The 20059-nt window shown below is 32.5% G+C and overlaps 1 long non-coding RNA gene across 1 annotated transcript; it reads left to right on the forward strand.

Annotated features, from left to right (window-relative positions):
* The first annotated feature begins 422 nt into the window (after positions 1-422).
* Positions 423-2654, forward strand: LOC107129672 (uncharacterized). Its single transcript, XR_001490585.3, has 2 exons — positions 423-530; positions 1900-2654. It is a non-coding gene; the product is annotated as an uncharacterized lncRNA (long non-coding RNA).
* The last annotated feature ends 17405 nt before the right edge of the window (positions 2655-20059 follow it).

The raw sequence follows: 20059 nt of genomic DNA on the forward strand, positions 1-20059 counted from the left end.
AACTCAGTTATCAGTGACAAAAGTAACACAATGCAACTTGACTAACAAAGCTTGGAAATTTGTCTATTCCCTAGAAATGACTTCAAGCACAAAAGAATCTAATGTCTTAAATGGTCATTTCAGAGCCCTGTATCAATCTGTAATTCCCTCTGAAAATTGGTTTTATTTTGCAACTATCATTCTTCCTTGCTACCATACTATATAGCCACTTAGTAGTTCAAGGGCCTTTTTTTGTGTGTTATAGAGGAAGTTACTGTGCCTTTTTCCATGGACTCTACCTAATATGTTTCAGGGAATAATCTTATTGGCCCATCTTGTGGATGCAGAGTTCTAATAGGCTCCCTCTGAGTTCTAAGCCCACCTTTTTGTTGAGAGATGAGGCATTGTTATTGATGATTCCATCTATATTGAGTTATGAGGAAACTTCTTAAACAAAGAAAACCAGATCACCACCAGTAACAACACCACCAAGCAAACAAAACCAAGAACTAGGAAAATGAGGAAAAAAAGTCCGACTGAGTGAAAATTATGTTGGTTAACTCTTATAATGATTGTCACACACAGCAATACAATAACTAGTAGTAACTAGATTTCAGTTATAAGGTATTTGTGATATTGCTATGATGAAGTCAACTAAGTTTGCCATTCTATGTCAAAAAAATAAAATAACAAAAAAATTGCTAAGCAAACTAAATGATAAAATCCCCTTCCCCCAATACAATACAATGCTGTCAGGCAGAGCAGACAAACAGAAAGAAAGATATCATGGAAGTTATTTATACCTAGGTTGAAATATTGACTTAGTCACTTACTATCTTGATGGATTTGAACAAGTTCTAATTCTCCAGAAGATAGTTTGGAACTTGTAATTGGAAGCATATAGTAGCCTTTTAAAGCAGCAGTCCCCAATCTTTTTGGCACCAGAGACTGGTTTCATTGAAGGCAGTTTTCCACAGATGGGCAGAGGGGATGTTTAAGGGATGATTAAAATTCATTACATTTATTGCACACTTTATAACTATTATTATTACATTGTAATACATAATGAAATAATTATATGATGTACCATAATGTAGAATCAGTAGGAGCCCTGAGCTTGTTTTCAAGCAACTAGAAGGTCCCATCTGGGGATGATGGGAGGGAGTGACAGATTATCAGGCATTAGATTATCATAAGGAGCATGCACCTAGATCCTTCACATGTGCAGTTCACAGTAAAGTTTGAGATACCATGAGGTTCTAAGGCCACCGCTGATCTTAACAGGAGTTAGAGTTCAGGTGGTAATGCAAGCAATGGGAAGTGGCTGTAAATATAGATAAAGCTTTGCTCACTCATCTGCCATTGACCTCCTGTTGTGCATACTGGTTCCTAACTGGCTGTAGACTGGTTCCAAACTATGGCCTGGGGTTTGGGGTCCCCTGTTTTGAAGTGCTGTATATTGAAAATGTTTATGTAACCTTTGCAGGTTGTTAGAAGATACTTCGTGAACAAGCCATGAAATATGATGCTCTCTCCAACTTTTCAGTTGTAGAGAACAAGGACTTCCGTCAAGGGTGTCCAATCTTTTGGCTTCCCTTGGCCACATTGGAACAAGAAGAATTATCTTGGGCCACACATAAAATACACTAATACTAACAAAAACTGAAGAGCTTAAAAAAGAATTCACATTAAAAAAATCTCATATTGTTTTAAGAAAGTTCACAAATTTCTGCTGGGCCACCTTCAAAGCTGTCTTGGGTCACATGCAGCCCGTGAGCTGCAGGTTGAAAAGCTTGATTTACATTCTTATAATATGTAATGTTATTTTATTAAATTATTTCAATTGTCTGGCAAAGTTATATCACAAGGTATTAACCAGTGAATTTTGTGTATTTTATTTCCATCTAGCTTTCTTTCTAGTACCTGAAGCAATACAGAAGGAGTACTTAAAAGTTCAAATAAAGTAATTGAACAAAGTGTGGAACAGACAATATAAATGCATATTTTTAAAGGAAATATTTCATCACCTAAAGACATGATAAGACATGGAATGAGAAGGAGAAATAAATTAACCCCACCATCCAACAGTGAAAGAAAAAACACAGAACATGAGGAGGACCAGAAAACAATGTAAAAAGAGTTGAAAGGAGTCACTGCTGAGCTATTTTAGATTCTACACCCTCTATCCAGCCATGAACCTATCAGCGATCATGCCTGACTATTACATACCCCATTAGACAACCTAATGTGGACAAGGAAGTAGTGTCGGGAAGCCTATTCCTCTAAAGGACATGGAACTGAGTAGATGTAACTGACACTTCACTATTGACATATAGCCTATTAAGATCTACCATGAGTCATATACATTTAACACTGTTTTCATTGCATAATTCATATCTTCACTAATTTTGTCTGTGTATCATGTTGTCAAAGGGCTAAAACTATAGTAATGAGTACGTTCTTAATGAGCTTTTCTTCAACTACCATAGATTTGTAAAATTTTGTCTCATTTTATGTTCTAAGACTGTCACAGCAAAGTGATCAAGGAAGCTAGATATTTGACTATATTTTCTTCTCAATAAGATTGCTGTATCTCTTCTATTTAAAGTCAATAAACCCTTGAAACGTGAATGAAGTAATGGTTCAATAAACAAATTAAATATGATATGACTTTATTTGTTAGTGCTTTACATATTTATATTTTACATCACTGATCTACAAATTACCTATACTGAAACTTCAGACTCATTTATTATTTGGGAGTATTTAGCAAAAGAATTATCCTACCTGAATGTGGCACAGAAATCTACAAAACACTCCTGGGATATAAATTCTAATTCAGTAATCCACAATACCTTCAGTGTGGCAAGTCTTAAATATGTCCTGTGGTATATTAACAAATATTATATGTAATAGGCTACTATTAAATTCACATAGTGCTGTAAGAATTTGAAAAACAAAAGTTTTTGAAGAACCTATAAAGTTTATGTTTTCTGGCAACGCAAGTACTAGGTTTAAAATGTTAATTCAAAAGAAAAGATTTTTCATTAAAAAACACACATAGTATGAATGCGTTTAGCCAACCGGTAAAATAGCTTTACTACACTATCAATCATAGGGGTCATTTTAAGTACTAAGTATATGAAATCTGTGAAAAGACCGCAACTCAGTGCTGACCCTGACTTCAGGAGAGCAGTTTGTGGTAATTAACAAAATATGATGGGTTCAAAAAGAGATACATTACTTGAACTGAAAAGCTAAAATAATTAAATGATGGCCATTGAAATTTGGGATTAGCCCTGCTACAGTTGTTATTGCCCTTGCTGCCTTTCCTCCTAAGACCATTATGAATTTCTGCGAATGTGTTTATGTTTAATCTTTTTCAATGAATTGGCTGCCTCTCACTAGACAAAGTCAAAAAGAGAAATGCAACTGCATATAGAACTCCCTACACAAGCAATGCATTCATAAATAATTCAAAAGTCCTCTACTTCACATGATTACCCTTTAAGCTGATAATTTAAATGGGAAACTGAGAAAGGTTATTTTATCTGCACTTTTAACAACACAATTCAGAAAACTTTGCTGTCTTAATATTTTTAAAATTGTTTTTTATTACAGTTTTTAATTTTTAAAAGAATCAGTGAATTTCACATCTTAAAAGCAATGCCTCATTTTTTTCCCAATTTTTTATGAACATATTTAATAAAACCATAATAATCATATTTTAATTTGAGTACTAAACAAAATTAATGTTTTGCAAATGTCTGTAGCGTGTGTGTGTGGACTACATTTTATAAATATCTGAATTTAGTGGATTTACACTTCATAAATTATTTTTAAATGTATAGTTAATAAAAGTTTTAGATTTTTGCTTCTAAATATTGATGCTACTTCATCTTTTGGGTAAGCAAATTGATGACAAGGAGGATTCATATGTAAGAAGTGACTGACTGCTAGGCAAAAAATATATAATTTGAAAAATTATTTAAGAAGAAGAAGGAAAATAAAGAGGAAAGAAAGAAGAGGGAGACAAAAAAGACCAAAAACAAGCAAAACAGTAACATAAAATACAAATAGATAAACGAAATTGATATTCCTAAGGGATTGTGGGGGAGAACTGGAAGGGGCTGGCAGAGTTAGAAAAACTGCCCACAACTGATCACGTAACACTTCTAAAGTAGTTTTCATTAATGAACATACTTAATTCTAAGATGCGAACCACATAAGGCTACTATCCCCAAGTTTTCTCTAACAGTATTTACAAATTGGATGTTTAGACAGTCTGGGTGTTATATGATCCCATTATATCTTTAGGCTTAGATACTATATGTGACATATTTTCACACTGAACAGAAAAAACGGCACTTTATTCATAAATGTAAATGTTTCCATTTACCAGTTAATACCTAAACAAGTAAAATAACAGAAAAGGATCCATTATTATAGAGGCAGTATTAACTTGCCCTCTGTTCATTTGTTGTTTTCTAAAAATGCTGCTTCCGTCTTTCCTCTCAAGAATCTCCTATGGTAATCATTTCTCTAAATCTCTTGCACTATTCATCATTCTTCCTTTTAATGGAAATCTCTACAGCGTATTTATTTTCTTTTCTATCTTTGCTCTTAGGATTCAACATACTCTTATATTTTCCATTTTTATCATTCAAATATATCTTTTTTTAGAAAAATTGTACTTTAATAAGTGCTTATTAGTAGCAGTGTTAGGAAGGTCTGTGGACATACTGGAAGTATAAAGTGTGATGTTTAAGAAATTTCCATCTAGTTTGAGGTACAACATCATTACAATGTAATACTGAGACTAATGAAAATGTGTTGAGTTTAGTATTGGTTATATAAACCTTTAGCTATAAGGGAGAACTCAGTTTTTCAGTTGAATCTCCAATTTTGTATACATTTTGTTTGTTTCTTTATATCAAGCAGCAAGGAGGCCTGAATTACAAGGTGCATATATGGCATTTTTTTTTTTGACACAGAGTCTTGCTCTGGCGCCCAGGCTGGAGTGCAATGGCGTGATCTCGGCTCACTGCAAGCTCCGCCTCCCGGGTTCACGCCATTCTCCTGCCTCAGCCTCCTGAGTAGCTGGGACTACAGGCGCCCACCACCGTGCCCTGCTAACTTTTTGTATTTTTAGTAGAGACGGGGTTTCACTGTGTTAGCTAGGATGGTCTCGATCTCCTGACCTCGTGATCTGCCTGCCTCGGCCTCCTAAAGTGCTGGGATTACAGGCGTGAGCCACCGCGCCCGGCCATATACGGGATTTTTTAAGTATTTTATTTATTTATTTATTTATTTATTTATTTATTTTATTATACTTTAAGTTCTAGGGTACATGTGCATAACGTGCAGGTTTGTTACATATGTATACTTGTGCCATGTTGGTGTGCTGCACCCATCAACTCGTCAGCAACCATCAACTCGTCATTTACATCAGGTGTAACTCCCAATGCAATCCCTCCCACCTCCCACCTCCCCGTGATAGGGCGTGTGATGTTCCCCTTCCCATGTCCAAGTGATCTCATTGTTCAGTTCCAACCTATGAGTGAGAACATGCGGTGTTTGGTTTTCTGTTCTTGCAATAGTTTGCTGAGAATGATGGTTTCCAGCTGCATCCATGTCCCTACAAAGGACCCAAACTCATCCTTTTTTATGGCTGCATAGTATTCCATGGTGTATATGTGCCACATTTTCTTAATCCAGTCTGTCACTGATGGGCATTTGGGTTGATTCCAAGTCTTTACTATTGTGAATAGTGCTGCAATAAACATACGTGTGCATGTGTCTTTATAGCAGCATGATTTATAATCCTTTGGGTATATACCCAGTAATAGGATGGCTGGGTCATATGGTACTTCTAGTTCTAGATCCTTGAGGAATCGCCATACTGTTTTCCATAATGGTTGAACTAGTTTACAATCCCACCAACAGTGTAAAAGTGTTCCTATTTCTCCACATCGTCTCTAGCACCTGTTGTTTCCTGACTTTTTAATGATTGCCATTCTAACTGGTGTGAGATGGTATCTCATTGTGGTTTTGATTTGCATTTCTCTGATGGCCAGTGATGATGAGCATTTTTTTCATGTGTCTGTTGGCTGTATGAATGTCCTCTTTTGAGAAATGTCTGTTCATATCCTTTGCCCACTTTTGATGGGGTTGTTTGTTTTTTTCTTGTAAATTTGTTTGAGTTCTTTGTAGGTTCTGGATATTAGCCCTTTGTCAGATGAGTAGATTGCAAAAATTTTCTCCCATTCTGTAGGTTGCCTGTTCACTCTTATGGTAGTTTCTTTTGCTGTGCAGAAGCTCTTTAGTTTAATGAGATCCCATTTGTCAATTTTGGCTTTTGTTGCCGTTGCTTTTGGTGTTTTAGACATGAAGTCCTTGCCCATGCTTATGTCCTGAATGGTATTACCCAGGTTTTCCTCTAGGATTTTTATGGTATTAGGTCTAACATTTAAGTCTCTAATCCATCTTGAATTAATTTTCGTATAAGGAATAAGGAAAGGATCCAGTTTCAGCTTTCTACTTATGGCTAGCCAATTTTCCCCGCAGCATTTATTAAATAGGGAATCCTTTCCCCATTTCTTGTTTCTCTCAGGTTTGTCAAAGATCAGATGTCTGTAGATGTGTGGTATTATTTCTGAGGACTCTGTTCTGTTCCATTGGTCTATATCTCTGTTTTGGTACCAGTACCATGCTGTTTTGGTTACTGTAGCCTTGTAGTATAGTTTGAAGTCAGGTAGTGTAAGCATGTTTTTTTTATGAAGAGTCAATCAAACAAATGAAACTGTGCCATACTGAGGAAACAATTAATCCCCAAATCTCAGTGGATTACAACAATAAAAATATTTTATTGTTGTTGTTGTTTGTTTTGTTTTGTTTGGTCTCCCCTTTTTCAAGCTATGTATCAGTCAGTGCATGCCATCTGCCTACCAGGACCAACCTGAGGGAGCATCTTTATCTCGAATACTGCTAATCTTTTAGCAGAAGAAAGGGGGGATGAGACAGATGACCTGCTGGTTCTTAAATCTCTCCAAATGTCACATTGACCAAAAAAAGGCAATATTAGACACTCGGTATCAGTGGTGTGTAATAGAATAGCTTTACTGGAATTAAGCAAATAGGTTTAAAAAACAATACAAATTATTACAAAGAGTTAACTAAAGGGGTAGTTTTTTTTTTTTTTCCTTACATTGCCTACACATGAAACTCCTATCTTATAAAAATAAAAACATATCTCATTATCCACCAGAGGCAAGGTTGAAGGTACATGTAAACGTTTTTATAACCAGTTTCCAGCAGAATGATTGAAACTCAAGCTTAACACATGATACATAACAAAGCCAGAGTCACAGTTGGAACAATAGTCAGCTCATAACAGAGTATTTTTACATGCTGCAGAATATCCCCAGTGACATAATTTTCCCTAAATATCAATTTATATATGAAGCAAAAATCTTTTATAAAAAGTGTAGATCCTTCTCATCATTGTCATGTCAACTTAACGTGACATCACCAGATTATATAATCACAAAATGTATTTATTTTATTTATATTGCTTGTTTCCTTGTATATTACCTGGGTTTTCTTTAGACTTAATGTTCCATTAAGGCAGGTACTATAGTAAAGGGTTCTATACAGAGAGGAAGCTTAATAGATGCTCCCAGAATATATGAATGCCAGAAGCCTTAAATGAGCTTTGAAATAATTCAGGTGATAATGTTACTTATATTAAACATTCATAAATTAACTACATTGATCAGAGATGGAAAAAATGTAAAAAAAAAAAAAAAAAAAAAATGAGATTCTGAGTCCAGTAGGATAAGGTCATTGTGCACTGCAGATTCTCTTCTTATATGGTTTCATTCTCGTAAGAATTTATTTGGCAGAAAAGAAATTAGTGTCTCATGCTCTGTTTCTTAAAGAGATTTATAGAAGTTTTGATTTCCTTTGTTGCTGCTTCTTCTTCTGGGTGGCCACCACTTCCCATGGTGATGGTAAGTGTGAAGTGGATCATCTAAACAGCAGTCAAAAACTCATAGAAGTCACAGATAAATGAGTTTCCACATCATAGGTCCTTCCAAATGTTGTCATGGGATAGAATGGATGATGCATTGTGGATTTATAACTGTAAGATTCACACAGTGACTCAGCAGGAGAAGCCCCAGGCTGGTGATAAATGGAAGGATGTATAGCTTATATTAAACGTTTTTTAACATAGACATCATTTTCTTCCCTTTGATTCTCTGTGAGCTCCATCACTCTGGTAGCTCTAACTAAACCATTTTGTAAAATGTAATTTGCAGGTGGTTGTCCTCAGTACATTATTATTATTACCACAGGGTGTGGTAGAAGTCACTAGTTGTGACAATTATTTGCATATCTTTGCTTAGTTTTATAAAGACTTGTGTCTCTTTTTCTACACTACCCTGGTCGCTTAAGAGGTTAAGATCTTGTAAACCTTTCCTCAAGTCTACCTGTTTTCTCTCTCTGTTTTCATGACCTGTATTGTTAATGTTTGCTTTCCATCCAACTCCTTACAATATCTAGATAATGAGTAATTTCCTCTGAATTTACTATGTTGAGTCTTTTGATTGTACTCTGCCATATTGGTATCCTTCCATCATTCTGTACCATAGCCTCTATCCTCTGCATTTGTACTTTGACAACGCCTAATGTCCAATATTTGCTACTAATTTGGTATGCCTCACCTAGCTTTTTGTTGTTGTTAATTACCTCCTTTAACAAGAAAGACAATTAGTAATTTTGCTCTGACTGTATTTTTAGAAGGTTAATACTTCTCATTATTTTTTAAGCATTGATCACCTTCCAGGCAGCATGTCATTCTTGTAGTTACAGGTCTGCAATGTTCCATCTATCTATTTTGTAACATGGTCATTTGGAAGAACCCATTGTCTGAAAAATGATTATTTTCTTGATGCTTCATATTAGATTTTGGCTGTAGCTTAGATAATCCTCTCTGCCTTTATTCTGAAAATTAGTTGTAAACTCTCAAGACCCCCAATTTCTTCCTCCAAAAGGCGATGGTCTCTTTATCAGATCCAAAGTCAATGTCTTTTGACCATGGTAAGTGGCTTTGACCTAATTATTTGCCTCATGGTTATGTGTCATAATTCACTTCCATTTTCAAATGTATTAATATTTGATCAATCACCTCTTCTAAATGTAAGTATTCTCACCATTAAACTTCTACTAGATTCTCTGTTTTTGAAATAAGTATCCTTTAACAGCTCCACTAAGATATAATTGACAAAAGTTGTATATATTTAAGTAGTACCACTTAATGTTGTGAACCGTATACATTGTGAAATGTTCACAACAATCAAGCTAAATAATATATCCATCATTTTGCATAGTTGCCATCGTCTTCATTTATTTTGTGATGAAAAGGGTTAAGGTCTACCTTCTTAGCAAATTTCAAGTACACAAGACAGTATTGTTAACTATAATTATTGTGATGCACAGTAGACCTCCAGAACTTACTCATCATATGTAACTGAAACTGTACACTTTTACCACAAAACCCCATTACCCCCTCTTCTCAGCCCCTGACAACCACCATTCTACTCCCCGCCTCTATAACTCTGACTGTATTCTCTACTATATATAAACGATATTATGCGGTATTTGTCTTTCTCCATCTGGCTTATATCACTTAGCAAAATGTACTTCAGTCTTACCCATGTTGTCATGAAAAAAAAGTCTCCTCATTTTTAAGGCTTAATAATAATCTCTTGTGTATACATTTACCAATTTTCTTTATTCTTCACTGGACACGCAGATTGTTTCCATATATTGCTTACTCTGATTATTTTTTTTCTTTACCGTCTATTGTAGAAGTTCCTTAAATATTTTAGAAAATAATCCCTTAAATAGTTTGCAATTTTTTTCCACTTCATAAGTTCCCTCTTCACCCTATCGTTGGTTTATTTTTATGTGCAGAAGCTTTTTGTTGGGTGTCATTCGTCTTGTCTGTTTTGCTTTTGCTGACTCTGCTTTGGTTTTATAACCAAGCATGTATTACCAAATATTTTACCAAGACCAATGTCAAGAAGCTTTCCTCCCATGTTTTCTTTTCTTAGTTGTTTTACAATTTCAAGTGTTACATTTAAGTCTCCAACCCATTTTGAGTTGATTTTCAAGTATGGTATAAGGGCTCAACTTCATTCTTTTGCATGTGGAGTATCTAGTTTTTTCAGGACCGTTTATTGAAGAGACTGTCCTTCCCCCGCCACTTCATGTTCTTGGCATCCTTGTTCAAGATGAGCTGGCCATAAATGCACGAATTTATTTCTGGGCTGTCTACTCTGTTGCATTGATCTATATATCTGTGTATTTCTGCCAATGCTATACTGAATTTTTAAATTGTAAACTAAGGAACAAATAAGGCAAATTTCTCTCTGCCCTTCAGTTTAAAATTTATTTATATGGATATCATAAAACAGGAAAATATATCAATATACACATATGTGGGTACATGTATGACTATGTATACACATATATATGTATACCTCTATTTATATTTATATAACTATACACATATGTGGTACATGTATGAATATATATACACATATATACATGTATACCTCTATTATACTTAAATATATGTAAACTTATAAATACACACACATATTTACATATATACATATATTTACATATATGTATATATACTTATATGTATATACATATGAATATATACATATACATACACACATATACATATAGGTGTATGTGTATATGCGTATGTGTATATATGTGTGTATATGTGTATATATGTGTGTATATGTGTGTATATATACACCTATTTACATATATATTTATGTATAGAGAGAGTGGTGTTAGGTCGGTGCAAACGTAATTGTGGTTTCTGCTGTTACAGTATACAAAAATGCTCAACTTCACTAATTATCAGGGAAATAAAAATCAAAACTATAATAACGTATCTCCTCATTCCTGTTAGGATGGCTGCTATCGAAGATAACAAGTGTTGACAAGGATGTGGAGAAAGTGAACCCCGGCACATTCTTGATGAGGATGTAAACTGGTACAGCCATTATGAAAAATCGTAGGGAGTTTCCTCAAAAAATAAAAATAGAGCTGTCACATGATGCCACAATTACGTTTGCACCAACCTAATAGAATACTTTTCTTAGAGAAGAGATGCTGCTTTGTCCCTTAAAACTTAGTATAGTATATGATTCTTGAAGTAAGGACCATATCTTATTCCTCATTATAATTTCTTAACATGTTCCTCAAAGCCTACCCTAGGACCTTTACATGGAGAAGGTAGTTTAAAAATACTTTAGGAAACATACGCCTCTAGAAGTTACCTAACCTAAAGATTACTTGGATACACTTTGCTTTGTGTAGAATATTTGAAATACATTAAGAGGAGAATATTATTTCCCAATAACATTTCTCATTACTTTTAGTTTATGCATTCTGACTCAATTGTTTATGAAGTGGGACACACTGAGAAAACCTAAAGCTTTTAATTGAATTATTTTGAATTAATCATCAAATTAATATAACCTCTGGAAAAAAAAAAGATTTCTAAAGTTGAGTTTAATGCTGCTCTTAGTTAATGGTTACAAATTTTTTTTTAAGGAAATCAAAGTAGAAAACATAGTAAAGGTCTTGTGAAGTTTTAAACTGTTTTTTAAATTATTATTATTATTTTTGCTTTCATCTGTCCCTAAGACATGGGCAAAGCAATGTTTGCAATGTTTACAAGTATTTTACAATTTTCTAATTTGTAGGTTTGTTACTTTTGTTATTTTCAAAATAAACTAAGTAGAATATTGGTTGTTTATTACACTCCTGATGCACATATAAAGATACAATAATTAGAGTATTACCTCGGTATTTTCTATGATTGGAGTCTGCTTTGCTGTGTTATATTTTACAGTGAACTTAATACAAGTCTACATAAGTTAATATTGGAACCTATTCATCAATAACCCCTTCACAGACCCTGCATAATTTCTATTCATTGCTATATTATGGGCAAAGCTTTTCTAATATAGTTATATAACCATGATTGTAGATAAAGCCACAGAAGTTTTTTGTTTTTTGGTTTTTTTTTTCGGTTGTTTGTCCTTAATTAGTGTTCTGAAAAATTATATCTATTGCATGAGGTATGAATTTTATACAACTGTTTTACTGTGATGGAATAGGGCACTCAATAACATTAATTAAATTAGTACAAAAGAAATCTTTTGGAGTTTATCTTTCATTAGAAATTTAAAAATATATATTCATTGAGATTATCTTATGTAAGTAACACCTGTCATATACCTAAATGCTACAATTTGAAAGTAGAAAAGAGCTATCAGAATAGGTTTAAGGAATGTTGCATGATTCTAAGCAATATGTTTCTGAGACCTGTTATATCGTGTTAATATGAGAAATATGCAAAGTTATTATATTAGCATCACATACCTCCTATATCCCCCAATAATGTCATTTTTTTTTTACTCCTTTTATAATGGTTCTTACATCCTCTATTATTAGTAAAAGTTAATGAAGATTCATAATATTACTCATTTGGGGAGTACAATTGGTTCTCCATATTCTTGGGTTCTGCATCCATTGATTCAACCAATTGCAGTTAGAAAATATTCAGGAAAAAAATGCTGAACATGTACAGACATTTTTTATTATTATTTCCTAAACAGTATAGTATAACAACTATTTATATAGAATTTACATTGTACTAGGTGTTATAAGTAATTTAGAGATGATTTAAAGTGTAAAAGAGGATGTGCATAGGTTATATCCAAATATTAACACTATTCTATATAAAGGATATGAACTATCATGGATTATGGTATCCATGGGAGGTCCTGGATGGTATTCCTCATGGATACAGAGGAATGACTGTATATTATTTTGGTAGGAATCTATGATAAAAAAATTTTAGCCATTATTCATCTGGCAGGTGAGCATATGGATAACCCTAGAATTTCAGGAAATAGTGTTTATCCACTGTAGTGGTAAATATTGATATCTCTGATTTTAGAGGTTCCATGATAAAATGTATTCTGAATTGAAAATAAGATCTTATTGACGTTTGGTCAGTCTATTTTATATTAGACCTCTAGTGCATTCTAACTTATTGGTTGGAAATACTGTATAATTGAGTTTCACTTTTCCTGTTGTGTTTATACTGGAGTCTCAGCTACTAAAAGATGTCACATCTGAAAAGCATGATTTTAAAATTTGTATGTTTTCTAGGATGAAACTATATCCAGTTTCATTACAACTGTTTTAGAGTCAAATACCGGAGTGAATTTAAATCATCATTATTACTCCTTGAAAATCAAGTATTAAAATGTGCAAACAACAGAATCCCTTTCAAATTGTAAATGAAGCCAACCAATCAAAACTGTTCTTAAAATTTTCTAACCTAAAGAATTTGATATCACTGCCTCAGGGTAATAGAATCAGTGCCTGTAGTATACATTGTTGGTTAAAGTAAGCTGGGCTCTAAGTCACTTTTTGCCTGAGGCTGACCTGGTAGTGCTTCTGGCATTTTATGTTTGTTTGTTTTTTGAAAATACTTCAGTGGGTCTTATTTAGAAACTGTTAATACACCTTCTTATAGTAACGTAAAAAGGAGACAGAGCTTAGAAATCTACATAAATTAAGTATTTTTCTTTTTTGTATGTCTCTCTTTTACTAAACCAAGTCAACTTAGTTGGACACAACTTTACTAAATTAAAGCTTATGTTAGAAATTGAGTAAAGTAGTGCTCCTCAAGGTAGCTGCTCTTTGAACTATCTGTTATTGGTCCAGGATGAGATAAGAAGCTTGAGAGAGAAAGTAAATAATACTTACTTTTTTGAGAATGTCTTGCTATAGAGAAAAGCAAAAGTCATCGGAAATAAATAGCATGTTTAGTCACAAAGTGCTTTACATTCTTGCACAAGCTCTTTATCTCCTTGCCATTTACAACAAACATTCCACAGACCAGCATGGATTAGCAGATCTTTTTTTTTTTGTTACGCTGCTATAAAGGAAGCACAGATATTAGCAGTTAAACCTCTAAAAGAGCTGGGTTGAGATGAAATAATATTTTATTTTACTTCCAATGAGAATAGACTATGCAATTCATTAAGACATATGGAGGAAAAAAAACATTAATCTTGAATATGGATTCAAATTTCAAAAATTTGCACATCATCAACCCAAATTATAGATGTTGATGGCCAATTCTATACAATGCACCCAAGGATAAATTTAACAGCAATTAATTTATTTACTAATGCTGATTATTATTCTGTCCAGCAATGAAGAGAAGGCTAATTTTAAAGAAATTCATAGAATAATTTTGAGTAATACATACTTAAGATTGATTAACTTCCATAGTTACATACTTATATAGAGAATTAGATTTTTTTTAAATGGGCTGAATTTACATTAAACATAAATTCTATGTCTATCTTGATAATAAAATTAAACTAAACTGAAAATTAAAAATCACATTGTGGGTGGTTTCTAGAAGTAACCTATTCCATTTCCCTTTACTATAAAATGAAGTTGTATCACGTGATTTATAAAGTTCCTACTGTATCAGAAATCTCTTATTTGCTGTAATGAGTGGTATCATTTTCTTTATTTGCAAACTGCAGTTTGGTTTATGAGTATAACTTCAGTTATATTTGTGCTAAGTGGCTTCATGGCCTTGAACTATAGGAGCTTAGAACTTTACACATCAAAATAATAAAGCGTAATATACTATTACAAGTTATACATACATTTAACAAATGACATTTGCAAACATATCTTAGAAGAAAGGAAAGGGGAATTTATTTATCTAGGCAATGCATTGAGTCACTTACCACCTTCAAGGTTTTAAAGTGCTGACATTTTTAAAAACTCAAATGAACTTTAAGTAGGTGCACTCCTCCTCCCCAACTCGTATGTAAAACTCTTAACTCCTAATGTGACTGCATCCAGAGTTAGGGTCATTAGGAAGCGATAAAGGTTAAATTAGGTTCTAATTCAATAGAATTGTGGCCATATAAGAAAAGTAAGAGGTTATCTGTCTTTCTTTCTCTCTCTCTCTCCCCTCACAGATAGAAGGCAGCTGTCTGATAGCCAGGAAAAGAGCCCTCACCAGGAATATCTAATGGTCTGGCACCTTGATATTGGATTTCCCAGTCTCCAGAACTATGAAAAACAAATTATATTTAAGTCATCCAGTTCAAGGTGTTTTGTTATGATAGCCCAAGCAAACAAATACGAAATTTAATAACATTTAAATTTAAATTAATGTTTACAAAATTAATTCTACAAACTATGTTAAACTGTGACATGTGAAATCTCTGTTCATTGAGTAAAACTAAATTTTACACTTAAAAACACATTTATTTTTATTCTGAAAAATCTCCCTTTCTGGCTCTTATAATAGTAATCAATTTGAGCTAATAATATAATTTAATATAAAAAGGAAAATTAAAAATGAAGGTAGGAAAAACATTTCCTTTGTCTTAGTTCCACACAACCAAAAGTAAATTTCAGTACATTACCAATTTGTATTTAAGAAATATACTGTACTTCTTTGGAACATTTTTAGGAATCAGCCTGTTAAATTCTTTTTTAAAGATGATGATTTTGCTCTTTATTTCACACAAGTTCCATTCCCCTAAAAATTCCAAAAATCATATTTATTAAAATTAGATCTACTTAAAAATAATATAGCACAGTAAAATTGACAAACGAGTACACACACACACACACACAAATTATCCTCTGTGTAGGCCAAGGGCAAGCATTACTAGAACAGTGAAACAGGTTTACTCCACAATTAAATGTTATTGAAATTTCAACTAACAAACAAAAGGTACACATCAAAATGGCCTGATTTTTCAGACTTCACTAAAAAAATCCCCTGGGATATATTTAAAGATAAAGATGAGAACAAATTCTACTGAAATTTAGAAAATTCATAACTTAAGGATTAAAGAAATATTTATAGTGTTTATAATATTCAATCTTTCCTTCAAAGTGTGTCTCTGAGCACATAATTCTGTCTTCTCTAGACAAATTTCATAATTAAGTGTACACATACATATATGTAGTGTATATAATATATATTATATACACATATTATTTTATATTTTATTTTAGTAGCTATGTATTTAGTATACATTTTAGTTTTCATTCTTCTTTGTCTTGTTTATTTTAACTATGTCTCCTGTAGAAAATACATTTTTGGATCTCATTTCTTTGTACATCTGAAGATTTCTGTCTTTTAGTGTGTTTAACTCACATCTGTTGTAATTAATATTTTGTTAAAAATTTTCTGCCATATTTATTTAGTATTTTTAAAATATTTTATTTAGTTCTGCTTATTTATTATTGTTTGTTTTTCATTTTATCTTTTCCATTGGCTGAACCATGTTTTCTTCCACTCTTGTTATGTTAATTGCCCTCATTTAAGACCCACGCCTATATATATTGACTCTATCTGTATCTTACATTTACCAATATTTGCATCTTTCCTACTACAAAAAAAAAAAAAATACTTTTGCACAATTATAAGTACTTTTTCTTCCAGCCTTCTCCACACATCATGTAGATATTTTCTGGAAGTTTAATTCTGGGTTATTATTAGTATAAGTCATATTTTCCTTTGCACAAGGCTTTTATGAGCATCAATAATAAATTCTACCAAAATGGTTTTCCAACCTTACTTTAACCAAGTCTCACTGCAACTTCATAATGTTTACTGTATTGTCTGAGTACTCTTTAAAAATTATCTTTAACATGTATCTCCATGACAACTATCTAATATGTTTTGTTGGATTTTTATTATGCCTTCTAATTTAATTAGTAGTTATACTTGATATAAAATATCTAGTTTCAAATATATTTTTGTGCTTAAAACCATGCACACACACACATATACACTCAGCTGTGTTTTTGTATGTGCTGTGGTTACTGAGAAATTTGTTGTCTGTATAATTCTTGCACATATCAGTAACCTGTTCTTTCTCTTGGGCAATATTTATGGTTGTCTCTTTGTCTTTAATATTCTTAAAACTTATCATCATGTATGTGACTGTTTTTATAAGCCCTCATGGGCATGCTTTCAATCAGTTGTATTTCTTCTTCCTTTAATTTTCTAAAACTTATCTTCAATATTTATTCCAATATTTTCTCTTCCTTCTTTAATTTTTTTCTTTCTCTGCTGCCTTTTAACAAAGGTAATTAGTCTATCTTTCTCAACTCACTTGTTCATTTTACAGCCATATTCATCTAATTATGCAATAATCATTCATTTCAATAATTTTAATGTATTACTTAACACTGATAGCTTTCTTTTTCTGTCTCTGTACACCCACATATGGGTGTGTAAAGGTATATACATAGATTTACTTTTTATTTTATAATAATTTTAAATTATTTTTCTGGCTGTTTCAATAATACCATTTTAATTTTTAAGTAGAACCTATTATATTGTCTTTAAAAAATCTATTTTTCATGTGAAGTTATTTTTACTTAAAAATTTATTTTCTCTATGAAATTATATAAGAGACTATTAGCAGCTGTATAGTCAAGATATGCTAGGGCCTCCTTGGGAAAAATAAAACATAAAATATTGATAGTTTAATGTAATAAAGTTTTGCTTCTCATTCTAGTCAAAACTAATTACATACTGAATAGCTTCTTTCCATCCCATATCTATAGTGTCTGAAAAGTTTAGCTTTTTCTTATCACAAAGACATGACGTGTTAGTCAGGGTCCTCCAGAGAAACAGTAAATGAGAAATGGAAGATATTCTTTAGGGCCAAGTCTGGGAGTGACTATCAAATTATCTGTTCAAATCGCTTGTCTAGAACTCAACCATGTTTCTGCACTGAACTGTAGAAAAGGCAGTATATGTCTCTGAGTACACATATCTCTCTGCAATGGATGCTCCAACTAGTATTTTAGGTCAGTAACAGACTGAAGTCCTATCACCACTTCATGAAAGACCTGGAGAATTTAATGAGAAAGCTACCAATCAGGTTGAGAATTCAGGATTGACATTTCTTCAGAACCAATATGGATCACTCCCACACCCACTTGATAATACTCAATGAGGCAAATATTATGATAAAGATTTCACTTTTTAAACCCTCATAGAGAAGCATCATTGGGAGAAAGCAATTTTCATAATTTATCATCCATCAGCCCTGGGTGTTTGAAAGGAAAATATGAAGCAGTAACTCCTTAGAGGTCTGGTTTCTCCAATGAGTGTTTATCAAGTCCTTACCTATCAGGGCTCTGGCACAACCCTGATATCCTCTTGTCATTTGGGCTAATTTCTGCAATGAAGTGTCAGTTAAAAACTGTTGCAAAAGCAGAATAGAACTTTAGACGCATCAGCCCAAGACAGCTTTGTGTTCCCAAAGGTTTCTTATTTTTTCTTTGTTTTTTGTTTGTATCTGAATTATATTTTTCTTTCTCACTTGTGAAGTCTCTCCGGAATTGATTTTGGAGTAGGGATCTAAAAGCTAAAGCTAGGTCATCATCCTGGCAGAAACTATAAGTTCGAAAAACTATGTCTTTATGCCAGTTATCAATTTTTATTAACTGACATATCCCAAAAAAATAGTATGACTAAATGTGCTTTATCTAAGATTTCAATAAAGATAAAATATATATGTTACATTCTTCTTATTTTGTGACAAATATGACATAGGGTAAATTGGTCAAATATCAAGCTCTTAAAATTCCATCTAGTGTTTTTAGTAACAAATATCGGCAAACACTTTCATTTAAATGCAGTTTTGACAGGAATTACTTCTCCAAGGACTACTTTTTCTTCTGTTTTTCTTAACGTTGTTGATAACTGATAAAATGTTTACCAAGATTATGACTCTTAGAATGAAAAATGATTAATAGATGTAGATTTAAATTATTATGTTCTATTAAAAATGATTTAGTCCTTGATGAACATCTGTTTGGTAATATGTTGTATCCAGATATAGTAAATTAATGACATATATAAAATTATAGGGAAATGACACCTTCAGTTTTATTATGAGGAGAGTTTTTAAAATGCTATTAGTCACAACCTGTCACCTTGTCATTATATAGCATTATGTAGCACTTAAAAGATGTATACCCTTTATTTTGAAGTTCTTTAGAAATTTAAAATATCACTCTTTATGGTTTCTGGTTCTGCATTTCTTTATTGCTAATACGAACACATCCATATGCTTTGATTCAAGCAGGTACTAAAATTTGCTTATTTGGAATAATGATGTTTACTCTCATCTTCTCACCCTTAGCAGGTGTCTTAATTTTAGTACACGTAAGTGATATAATTTCACACTTATAAAAACATGTATTAAAATTACTGGTGATATTTCAAATTGCTGAACAAATTTCTTATTTTCTTAAATTTTCTACCAAAATATGAGTTTTAAAGTTTCTTTCTTTCTTTTTTTTTTTTTTGAGGGCATTATTTGAGGGTCTTCCGAGAGAATCTAGCAGTGCGGAAGTCTATACTTTTTGAATAATTATTTATGACTTGGTAATTCATGTGATTGTTTCTTTAAGGTTAATGTATTTTGTCTGTTATACGTTATTTAATATTTTGAAAGCAAACTTAAATTATGATTTACAAAATTTATCTTTTTGAGGAAAAATGGCAAAATGACATAAAATGATATATTTGTTCATCATTAATTTAAGTAGTAATTTATCAAATAACTATTGATCATCACTTTGTGGTAGATACTACTTTAGATCACACTGGTCAAAAAAAAAAAAAAGAAAAAAAAACACCTGTCTTTCTGGAGCTTTAATTTGAGTAGGAAGACAAAGTAAAACAAAGCTACCAACCTAAAGAAGGAAATTATATAGTACATTCAAAGATGGTGAGTACAATGGGGGAAAAAAAAGAAAAAAAAATGGATTGATTGGGCTAAGATGAATCAAGATTGCTGAGCTGGGATAGGAAGTTGAAGTTTTAATAGGACACTTAGTGCAGTGAAGCTTAGTTATTGAGAAGGTAATGTTTAAGAAAAAAAGGGCAAAGGAGTTT

This window comes from Macaca fascicularis, chromosome 5 (genome assembly GCF_037993035.2).
Source record: "Macaca fascicularis isolate 582-1 chromosome 5, T2T-MFA8v1.1".
Classification (NCBI taxonomy): domain Eukaryota; kingdom Metazoa; phylum Chordata; class Mammalia; order Primates; family Cercopithecidae; genus Macaca; species Macaca fascicularis.